The sequence below is a fragment of the Daphnia magna genome, linkage group LG9, assembly GCF_020631705.1.
Source record: "Daphnia magna isolate NIES linkage group LG9, ASM2063170v1.1, whole genome shotgun sequence".
Classification (NCBI taxonomy): Eukaryota; Metazoa; Arthropoda; class Branchiopoda; order Diplostraca; family Daphniidae; genus Daphnia; species Daphnia magna.
Window position 1 is genome coordinate 4,919,135 of NC_059190.1, and position 12,451 is coordinate 4,931,585.

At 39.5% G+C, this 12,451-nt stretch overlaps 2 pseudogenes; both read right to left on the reverse strand.

Annotated features, from left to right (window-relative positions):
* Positions 1 to 1,121: 1,121 nt before the first annotated feature.
* LOC116931322 lies at positions 1,122 to 7,574 on the reverse strand (annotated as a pseudogene).
* Positions 2,329 to 3,762, reverse strand: LOC116931323 (annotated as a pseudogene).
* Positions 7,575 to 12,451: the final 4,877 nt, after the last annotated feature.

Sequence of the window (12,451 nt, forward strand, 5' to 3'; positions counted from 1 at the left end):
TGTTGAACTGCACGGAGGTTAGAAACTTCTTTGTTACGAAACGTGGTGAGGAGGAGTTGTACGTGGTGGTGGGTTGTCTCTCGCGTGGTCACTGTCAGTGGTCTGCAAAAGGCGAGGTTTAACTAAACAGCAAGGGGGGAGAAAGGGTCGACTAGTAATCAAAGGCCGAGAACTCTGTGTGTTGGCCTCTGTGGTCGATGTGTAAATGTTTGTATAATTCGACAGAGACAACCCACTCCACTACGAGCTGGAAATAGAACAAACCAACGATTTCGAACAAACAATAGAAAACCTTAAAACGCAAATAGAACACCTAAACAAGACAATCATTTATTTGGAGCAAGAAAATCAACAATTAGAAAAGAAGGTCGACATGGGCGTAACACACGATGATGGGGACACTTCGAAAAACACAACGCAGAAGACGTTCGCGAAAACCTCCAAGAAAAATACTAAGGATGGCGATATTTTAACAACTGAGCAAGACGACGAAGACGCGGAGAAAGTGAACAGGTACTTCACTCAACCAATAGTGAAGGTCCAAGGAGAGCTATTCTCCAGAGAAGATAAAAATGCAATCTCAATCTTCAAAGGAAAAAGCACTGACAAACTAATATCAGAGTGGCTACGATGTGCCGAGCACGTAGCACGAAACAACGAATACGATACAACCAGAAAACACGTTTCTTCTCTGATCGATTGAAAGGTGAAGCCTTGGAATAGCATGAAAACTACGCTGAGGAGGAAGGCGATGATCTAAATTACCAGGATTTGAAAAAAGCCCTAAATCCAAGATTTCAAGACACATACGACTTAACTACGCCGAAAAAAAAAACTTTCAAAACTAACTCAAAAGCCGGAAGAAAACTGCAGAGCTTTTGTATCAAGGTTAAACAGTCTTTACGATACCATCGCTGGTAAAGAAGAAAGGGCTGATCATAACCAAACTATTTTTGAAGGCCAATTACTGAACAAAGTAAAAAAGATGAGGGACCACAGAACAACAAAAATCCTACGGCAAGGATTACTACCGAAATATAAAGCAGAACTTTATCTACCCCAAATCCATTTCCTGTTGGGGTTTTTATTTTCATTTGCTTACCGTAATTTTCTTCTCTTCTCTACTTGCTGCATGATTCGTGGGAAAGGGTTGCAAACTATGAAGATTCGTAGGCATATTAGGAAGAGTATAAATCCTATTACAGATAATCCCATAATATTAAGTGTGTCGAACCAAGAAAACATATTCCCAATTTGATTATCTTGTTCTTCGGTCACGATGATATTTGATAGAGATTTTGTTTCTCCTTCCTGTAGCTGTCCTACTAAGTCATTCAGTATATTTAGTTGTTCCATCTCCATTGTATCATGGGCCGGGTGGCTCTTGAGGGCGAAGTCAAAGTCGTTTAAGTGAAGTTCTTCAAATTCAGCGATCAGGTCCAAATTTGGTGTGTGTATGGTTGCTTCCTGCCTTATCCAACCACCGTTTGTTTCGTTGTGTTCCCAAGCATAAGGGTATCCATTGATGTTTACAAGTTGTGATTTCCAAAAACAATTAGAGTAAGGGTGGATTGACCATCCATCCGTTCCAATCGTGCAGTCGCTCGTTCCATAATTTAAAAAAGATTGGAATCCACATTTAGTTTTGTTGGCAGTTAGTAAAATCCTTTTTTGTTCCCATTGCTGTAGGGTCATGACTTGTCCAAAACCATACAGTCGACTGCATAGGGGAGACTGGAGTATGCCGGGACACCGGGTCAAGAGGGACAGTAGGGGGAAAAATAGTAGATTTTAATAAAATTAAAATTTTTTTTAGTATGTTATTTAGATACATACAATCTACTTTGGCATGAAATTTGGTTGAGTTTTGTCAATAACTGTATCAGTTATTAACAAAACTAAAAAAACGTTTTTTTTAGTTAATTTTGTCTCCACCATTTAATGTTTCTAGAAAAAAATAATCGCAAATGGCATGTAAATTTAATATGGAAATGAAGCTTAATCATTTCTTTATCGTTAAAAACAAAAATTATTATTTTCGATCAATTACTGTAAATAATATTAACGTTTTAAAAAAATAGTCTTTATCGGGAAATCGGGACAGCTGTTTTTGACTAAAATGGGACATTAGTGGGCGGGTTTGGAGCGGAGCTTAAATAAAGCGGCTAAACGCTGTAATTCAAATGTGACAGACTTACAGAATTGACATATAGCCTTCAGTACTATGAATATCCCAAAAACCCTATATTTTCATCGATATTCATCTTCTCGCATAGTTATTTATGTTATTTATAGTAAGTAGAGAAGGAATGAATAGAATGACTGAGATTAATGTTTATTGATATTCCTTGTAAGACGGTTTTAATTATCACACTTTCCTTTATCTGATTACTGGGCATTCACTTTATAATAGCAACTGGTAGAACGATGTAACGACCTACATGGCTACATAACGAAAGAAAAAATCTTCTGAGTTTCACACTTCCTTTAAAGATAATACATGATATGTTTGAAACAAATTATTTGCACAACTTGGACGTTAGTTATTGGCATTGATCATTAGGCACATGAGGCACTAATCATACTCGTAATTGACTAAAACTTTCTGGTGAATAACTCTACCAGATCTTGTGCGCTGAACTTTATCAGTTGAACAAACACCATCACTTTCATTACAAATGACTGAATTAGCGAGAGATGTTAGATTCTCCTTATTTGAAGTCTTTTCTTGAACTTGGAACTTCCGACTCTTCTTTTTCTCCACATGAGCTACAGGTGTTTCATTCTCCTTATTTGAAATGTTATCTTTTACTTTGGACTTTCTGCTCATCTTTTTTTCTATACAAACGATAGGTGTTTCATTCTTCTTAGTTAAACTTTCACTCTGAACTTGATTATTCCGTGACTTGCATTTTTCCTTCTGTTGCGGTAGGAGAGCCCGTTTTGCTTTTGTAGACTTCATTAGCTTTTCTTGTTGCAGAACATAATCTTGTTCAATTTCGTCTTTCTCTGGCGTATCTGTGAGAACTCTAGATTTCCCCACACGAGATTTCATTACACGAACTTTTGCTGACTGAATTGCCTTTGAATAAGGTCTGACCTGGATGATTTGTACATAAGGCTTCGGCGAAGGAATAAGTTCAATGGAATCATTTGATAGATCACAAACAGGTGGAGGAATAAGCTCAATGGAATCACTTGATGGATCAGGAACAGGCGGAGGAATAAGCTCAATGTAATCACTCGATAAATCAGGAACAGGCGGATGAATAACTTCAATGTAATCATTCGAGAGATCAGAAACAGGCGGTGGAACAAGTTTCTCGACCACATTATCTGACATAAGATGTAAATATCGTTAGACGAAAGAAAAGATTAATATTAACAACAATTAATTACCAATTGGACAATCACGATCTGTTTCAAAGATGGTGCATATCTCTCTTCTGGTATAGCGAATCTATTAAAGGGTTCAATCCCTGTGGTCCGAAACGCCGATATGATGTTTGCTGGTGGGAAAGCTGCAACATAAGCTGGTTTTGTTAATTCTGCTATTTCCTTCACTGTTATTCGTTTTCCTGGATTCAATTGCAGCCAATCATTATGGCTGACACCTAAAGCTCTCTTAAAAGGTGAATAGACGCATACGTCTAGTGGTTGCAACGCGTGGGAGCAGTGTGGCGGAAATGTAAGTAAAATGATGCCATTTTCCTTCGCAAACTTTACTGCCTCATAATGAAGATGAGACACATGGTTATCCATAGTTAAGAGAATTTGGGTTCGTGATTGTTGATTTTACAAATCCATGAAAGTGTTTCAGAGATTTCAAAAAATTCTCGCCGGTCTTCCAGCCTTAAATAGATGAAGTAGTGTTGTTAATACTACTTTACTAAAAGTATTTTTTAAAACATTACCTGTTTCGCTCGGAAATCCTACGCAACCACTTGGTCCCTTGTTGTACAATTCATGGTACATCTTCTTACGAGGGAAAATAAATGTTGAGGGGATTGAAGATCCATCAGCACAGATGAAGGCCAACATCGTCACGTTGTTACCCCTTTCTCCTGAGACTGTTTGTTGTACCTTCATAAGACTAATAACAAGCATTTATAAAGATGAAATAAGAATAAGAATGAAATAAGAGTTATTAACATACCTGCTTTGTTCCCTTAGCAGCAATTACGTTTGGTGGAGCCTCAACTGTTGTGTTGGAGGTTTCATCCAAGTTCCAAACTTGATAAGGCTTGAATGAATACTTCACCTTAACTCGAAGAAGTTTGTCATAAAATGACATCACCACTGGCTTGTTGAATGCTGCTGCTCGTGCCTGACTTGTTGGCTCTGGTTTCCTAATGGAAAGTGTAGCGTTTCTCTTCATAAAAGCGTACAACCAATCATGTGAAGCTTTTTCATTTTTCTTCCAATTAGATGGAATTGAAACTTCATTTGCTAAGGCAAATATATATGCAAGCTGGCGAGTCTTTATCGTTGTGATGCCATGGTTCAGTAATGCACATCTCTTAAGATAGGAACATAATTCAATTTCACTTTCTTCTGACAAAATTGTCTTCGCAGGAGCTGTAACTCTTTGTGGAGCAAGGATCCCACATCCATGATGGAGCTTTGAATATCTGCCAACTGTTGTTTTTGTTAACCCGTATTGTTGTGCAGCCTTCCTTATTGTCAGGACACCACGTAGCACATCTCCTACTGCCTTCTTCAAGATTTCTTCATTTGGTCGTTCGTGACTTGTCTTCTTAACATAATTTCTGACCATCTATTAATAAAAATCATGAAGGGTTAATGAATTGACTAGCACTTAAACCAAGACTGCTTACTTTTAACTTTGACGAGTGAAGTTCAATGTTAACATATCACTTATGTAACTGTCGAGAGCATCCAAAGGAAAATACTCTGCGGTTTCAGAACTAAAGAATTTTCCTGTGGTTTCTTCGTAAAACAAAGTGATACAAATACCTTAACAAAAATGTAAATATCAACTTGTTAGATAACATAGTATGGAAAAGTTACGTCATTAGGTAAAACATAAATTGTGTGTTGGAAATCAATAAAAATAATATAATTTTAAAATGTCTATACAATGGACTTAAACTTTAATCATAAAAAATAGTTACCAGTTTCTCTATCTATTTGTAGTAAAGAAAAAATCTTCTTCTACGCCTTCAAGCCCATCACTCATCACCGAGCTCATGACGCCATTACTGTTCCTTACAATGATAACAAGCAATCGATTATTCAGCATATTAATCGATTACAATAAGCCCAGCCCCCACCTATCTTGTAACAAGGGTTTTTTTATCATATAGGAAAAAAAATTTATTTACACAATAATCAAATTGAAACATTTATTAACATATAGAGTCTATGCAGTGGGGCGCTATTTCAATTTTTACAAATTTTTTTAATGAATTTTAAGGCGAAAACGAAGGACGTCTTTCACCACCCACCCTAGTGTCCTCACTTACCCCTCAAAATAGGCTCCTTCCACAAATTTCAGAAAATTTAAAGGTCTTATATGGGAAAATGGTTTATTATTAAATTATATAAAAAATATGGGGGGTACAATACAGTATGGAATACATAAAAACAAAATAATAAATAAATTTAATGATTAGTTTGGGAGATATAGGGGGAAAACGAAAACTGTCCCGGCTTACTCCAGTCTCCCCAACTGGTAATCCTAAAGCGGTGGACGCTAATATTCCGTTTGTTTGCGCCAAAATTATTGCCTGTGTTCTCTTAATTTTTGAAAGCTGGCAATAAACATTTCTGATTTCCTTAGCTAATTTGTTCTCGTGTTCAGTTTCCCTGCTAATTTTCTATTGCTCGTGCATTTTGCCGATTTCAAATTTAAGGTGTCTATTAAGTTCGTTGATAGATTTTGGTAATCCGTAGTTAGGGTCTTCGGTGATTGTTGACTCGTATGTCCTTGCCTCCGGTTTCCTATTTTCATCCAGTGTTGTTAATTTTAATGCTTCACTTGCCTGTTTTTCTATTTTTTGTGGAGTTTGTTTGCTTATTTGTACCTTCACCTCATTTGGGGTAGCTTTTTCAGGTGGTATTTGCCATTTCTCTGTTGCATCTGCCATGATGATCTCTTTTTCTATTGTTCTGTTCCTTTCTGTTGTTGACGGTTTAGAAATAATTTGGTGTGGTATTAGCCGCGAAGTTTCTGTAGTTGTGGTTGTTGAGATGATACTTGTTGAATTTATTGTGGCTACGGTTGTTCTTGAGGTTGTAGTACTCGTTGATGTTGTGCTCGTGGGTCTAGTTGTTTTAGTCGTCGATTTTGTTGTGGTTGTTGGTAGTGATTTTGTTGTTGCTGTTGGTTTGGGTGTTGTTGGTTTTGTAGTGGCGGTGGGTTTTGTAGTTGTGGTGGTTTTTGTGGTTGTGGTGGGTTTTGTAGTTGTGGTTGGTTTCGTGGTTGAAGTTGGTTTTGTGGTTGTGGTTGCTATTGGTTTTGATGTGATGGTTGTTGTAAATTTTGGATGTGGTTGCTGCAGTTTTGACCGCAGTAGTTGTTGGCTTTGTTGTGATTGTGGTAGTAGGGGTAACTGCTGTCGTTGACATTTTTAGATTTGTTTCTTGACTAGGTGGTTCACTCATTTTATTTCTTAACGATGCATCGTTGATGTCTCTTCTAGTTATTGTTGGGATTACCGGTAGGGTTTTACCATTAAATGAGTGTTGTGTGTGTAGTGCTATAATGGCTGCTGCTGATAATGTTTTTATTTGATGTGGATTTTTGTATTCGAAACTAAAGTGCTGTTTCTTGCTTCTTCGTGACAATGAACTAGATCTAATCTTCCTGTTTTTAGGGTGAGACATTTTCTGTCTGATGCTGGAGAGTGTAGCCCAGTCCGGTCGGTGGCCATTAATTGTCCTGTGTGATCGAAGGTTCCCCAGATGAAACTGGTATCTGAAGATTCTTGTAGAACTACCATTGACGTATTTGCCTTTATACAATTGTTGGTGTTAAAAGGTCTTATTGTAAAATCAGCAGAGTATTCAAAGGCTTGGCCTTTGTTACTGCACTGGCTACAGTTAGCTACAGATGTTTGAGTTTGTACAAGAGGGTCGTTGCTGGTGATGAGTTTTTTCATGCTTTCCTGACATTGTGTCCAATTTGGGTCGCAGGTTTCCAATGTTAAAACGTTTGCTAAGCCATTGTAGGTGACACATTTTTCGTTTGGTGGCTTTCTGTTTTTTAGTAATCCCCAGTTGATCATGTCCCAAATTATATTTCCTTTGCCTTGGTTGAATTTTATCAATTCCCCAAATAGTGGTGACTTAATGGTAGTGGTCATTGTCCTTTGTTGTTTTAGTTGAATTTCTTCCAGCTCGTCGATCGATGTTTCCGGAAAATTTTCTAAAATTTCTGGATTTGTGTTGATGGTCCCAAAAACCCATTGTTGATTCTCGTCGATGTTTTCTGGTCTGCTGCATCTGACAAGCTCCAGTGTATGTGTTGGTGTGTTTATTTTGGTCTCGTTTGGCGTTTTAACTGTGATACATAGATGTTTTACTTGGGATATGAGTTGATAATTTAACATCTCCAATATCCATTGCGTTGTTTTCTCTGAACACTTTTCAGCGATGATTTGGTTTGTTTCAGTTGTCGTGATACAGAAGTCAGTTTTTTGGATTCATATGGTTCGGTCGACAATATATTCTAGCTCAGTGCCGAGAGGGAGTTGGTCATCAATATCAAATTGGTGGTGTATTGTTACCTGGTTAGTGGGTTTGGACGAATTATAGAAAATGTAGACAATAGTGTCTTTTTCAACCACTTTTCCTGATTCGATTGTTTGAATAATTTTAGGATGGCCAAGTCTTAATGGTCCCCACGCATAAGAGATACTATAGAGTCTTTTTACAGATTCTGTGTCTGTGATTGGGCTGTTTAATAAAAATTCTACTTCTTTTGTAACTGATTTTCTTATGCGATTTTGAAAAGGTTGGGATTTCTTATTAGTACTATATTCATTGCATGTCCAAGTATCTATGTTAGTTTGGTCTAAGCAGGAGGGTTAAGTTAACTTGTATACGTGGTATAGCTTTGTGCTTGCCTCTTGTGGAAATATGAGAAATGTTAGGGGTATCCCTACTACCCTATATCCAGGTTGAGTTAATTCTTTGTTTTCTCTATCGGGTTTGTTAAAGAATGTTATTTCTATTTGTCGGGTACTATCTAGTAGGCGGCTTGTGTTAGTGTTTGTTAATTCTAAAAATCCTTCACCTTTTAAAATAATTTGTGAATTTGACTACGTATTTGTGAACTAAAAGTAAATGTATAACTGGTGCATTGTTTTCGGGGACACCCTACTAACGCTGCATAAACTCCCGAGAGTCCTTATCGGCCATGATATAGGATGCGCCCGATAAACGTGGAAGAAACTTGCAATAAAATTATAGTTGATACGCTAACTCTAAGCTCGTCTACCATCTTCCCCATCTCCTTGCTCTATATCACCCTTGCTCATTCTTCCTTTACCCAATTTCCACCCCGTAAAATTTTGGCCGTACACATATCTCGGGGAAATGCCCCAGGCAACAATATAGTGCGCCCTCTATGATATTTTCACCCCTTCTATTCATACACCCATATAGCACTGCCCTTGTATTGCATTTTCCCACTCCTACGGTGAACGAAAAACCAACCTGCCATGTTTCCATAATAACCCTGCGTGACACGACTGTCACGTAGACTGTTCCCCACCCCTTCATACCATAGGATGCTTCCGATAAAAACAGATAAGGCTCCAAAAGCAATACGATTCAATAGGCTACATTATCAGCCATCCGTATACTATAACCCACCCAACCCCACTCCTTACCCCTCTGCACGCTCCCGCAATAGCGAATCGCTTTTCTTCGAGTAAACCCCTCGATAAACGAACTCCCAACACAACCACCTCCCTCCCCCCAAATTTAGGATGTCGGGAATAAAGCCGGATACAAACAGCGTATGCAAACGTACGTTGCGGCAGTCCATTTCGCCATCTCTCATTTCTCCCTCCATCTTCATCTTACTCACTTTCCCCCATTGCCCCTCTCTCCCCGTGACAACGCCATGTTTCCCCCTGTAACTTCCCTTATCGAAACATCCATCCATAATACTAATAATCCCATGTAAGATAGGATGTTTAAGATATAGAACAGATAAAATTATTCAGCCACTCAGCGGCATAGCAACGTATACGGCCCCATATGCTCTGTTTACCCCATTGTTCTCCATGTATATGTCCAACCCAACCCTATAAGTATTATGCCGACCCGCGCTACTTCTACTACTCTCCTCGACAAACGCATTCCAGATCACGACATGCGACTGCAACAAGCCAAGCAGAGTCGGACTCCTCAAATTTTCCGATGGCTCCTGCGAACCTGCCACACACACTTCGAATACGAAAGTCGACTATCGAGTCATGACCGACAAAAAGGCAGCTTTTAACTTCCCGGGATACATCTGTGGTCGATGGAAATCAATTAAGCATATCACGATCAATTTCATAGGACAAGTTATTACCGTTCCGGAACGCATCGCCATGGAAACGACGGAAGTAGAGTGTGATATAATGAAACATTCGAGGCGATGCAACGAGAGCCCAATGATGAAATCAGAAAACAAATGGATATTTAACCAAGAGGCGGAGGACGTAGGATATTGGCTAAGAACCACAACTGTGGTTACAGTCAACTGTATGTTAGAAGAAGTCGTACTTTCCCGAATTGATGAAGGAGACATGATAAACACGCCACGAGGAAAAGCAAACGTATCACATGGATCCCTATCCCATAACCATCTAACATTTTTTTGGATCGACACCCACGGAAAACTAACTGATATCGCAATCCGACAATTAGAGAAGGGCGTGGGATTCTGGTACGAATCTTCAACGAACGGGACTTGGATCCTCCAAGACGACTCTAAACAGTTGGACTTCCACGCACGGTTGACGCAACGCTTCCAAACCGTGAAATGCGAAAAAAATAGACAGTTGGACCATGATCGGAGACAACCATTTGTTCTTCATTAAATACACATTGGGATCGTCCGCAGCTACCGTACCATCCGTCATCAAGGATATTGTGACAAAAAGAAATGACTCCTTAGATATCAACATCCGACAAAACGCAAGAATCCAGTATTTGGAGTACGCTGCCATCCGTCACGAATATGAACTTATCCGCGTCATCAAGAGCATGCAGTGCGACCAACGACGTGCTAAACACGCACAAGCCGTGTCAACCGCCCAATATTAGGGATGGCTGGCAGCCGCACAGCTGGGTCTTCGGCAATGCATCAAACTGATCGCCACCGGAAATATCGTCTCAGCCCTACAATGCAGACCTACAACAGTAAATTTCACGACGGATACAACCACTTGTGTACCTCAACCACGGTTCAACAATTTCACCATTTGCCGGTCCGGTTGGGAACTCGCTGCTTTCCCGCCATGCTACTGGGATGGAGGTATTGTGAATTTTACCGACAAACCTAATGCCTATCGCAATAACACGTGGCAACCGGAAGCATCCGTCGCCATCCCACAGCGCGATTTGGCTGTGGCTTTCCGATATCAAGACGTCAATTTCTTCGAATACCAACATTAAACCAATCCCGCTTATACGGAAGTCCTCATTAGCCCGATGGATATAATGGCCGATATCACAGCCTCAATGGACGAACACTCCATCAATGTTCCCAATCAAATTGCAGGGACATCGGCTATGGTCCTATCCGCCGCCGAAAAAGAAGGTCTCGGAACCTTTACCCATTGGTTCGAGAATTTTAAAGTCTACTCATTCATCATCCTGCTCACCGCTATCTTCCTATCGATCGCTCGCGCTTGTTACGCCCTCAGATTTTGTGTTTTGATATGGAAATGTTGTTGTAAGCCCCCACGTTCTCCCTCTACGGCGGTTTACCAGCCGAGAAGCAGCCGATTCACAGGTCCCTGAATTTTCTTTTGGGTTGCGGGACGCAATCTAGTATGTCGGGGAGCGATGTAACGAAACACCAAGCGAAGCCCTTCTTGCCCTTTTTTTGCTTAATTAGACTAAGACCTTATTTCTTAAACTCTCCCTAACTTGATACCACACTAGCTGACCTAGTTATTAGACTTTCTAGAAATATAACAATCGGAGAGAAAAACTCTCGGCACGCCCGTTATAAATAGAAACTTTTACGATTTGTCAAATGCCGTCCAAAACGGCCTTAACCCGCCGTCTCTAAAAATAGATATATTTTTGTCTCCTGGGAATTTCCCGAAACGGCCCGAAACTGCCCGACCTATTTTCAACAATCGTCCAAGTTCGTCCGATACCGCTCGAATTTGTCCTCCTATACCTGTTCGTGACGTCCAAAATCGCCCGATACCGCCCGATTTTGTCCGCCTATGCCTTAACATTGTCCCGTATGTCCCCCATAGGATGATGGCTAACATATAAAAAGCCACCGCAAACTCCCAAAAGGATAGTCAAATCTACTCTGCCTGTTCCGAGTGACAACTTAGGCCTTTGCCGCTCTCCCGCTGAGTCTGCTACCGTAACTCTTGCAATCCGCAGAATTATTACCCCTTAAGTAATCACTAAGTAGCTGTTTGACTATTACTTTATTACAAATGCCTTGAAGTTAGTACCCATTGGTAACATTTAAGTCTCATGAGTCTTCTTTCCTCAATTTACGAGCTTGTTTAATTATTTTACGGGTACCTGTTGCAAATAGGTTTATAATACACGGCTTTTTATTTATTGCGTGCGTTTTGTTTTATGCTTGCTAAGTATACAAGACATTGTGAGTAATGACGCCGCATTCAATTTATTTTCTTTTTCGTATTGGAGACAATATGACAACGTCCTGTACTCCTTTACAGTACTATTCCTTCGTCGTAAATTATAATGCGTGTTTGTCTGATTCTTTGTGGGGTTTAGTTTTCTGGGTTCAGTATAGGACATTCGTGGGTCGAGGAATGAGGTGATTGGGTTTTCGTTGAGGGTAGGGTTAATTACTAAATGGTGCCTATTATTTCTTAAGGTATATTTAGGTTTAGGAATTTGTTCCGTCTTCCTGGGTCCTCTCTTGAAATTTTTTGTATCTTTTTCTGTGCATTTTTCTTCCTTTTTTATAGAAGCTATGGGTTCCCTCGAGGTATAGGGTCTTAGACGATTTGCATGTACAACGGATTTTTGTTTTTCGCTAGCAATATTTTGAATTTCGTAAGTTATATCAGAAAAGATTTTTTTTATTCGAAATGGCCCATTCCACCTATTTATAAATTTTCCTGTGGATATTGGGGCTTTCAGTAATACTAAATCTCCGATGTTATATTTAATGCTTCTTGTTTCCTCATCATAATATCTTTTCTGTTTGGTCTGAGCTTCAGCGAGATGTTCTTTTGCTAGTTCTTGTGCTTTTCTCCATTGA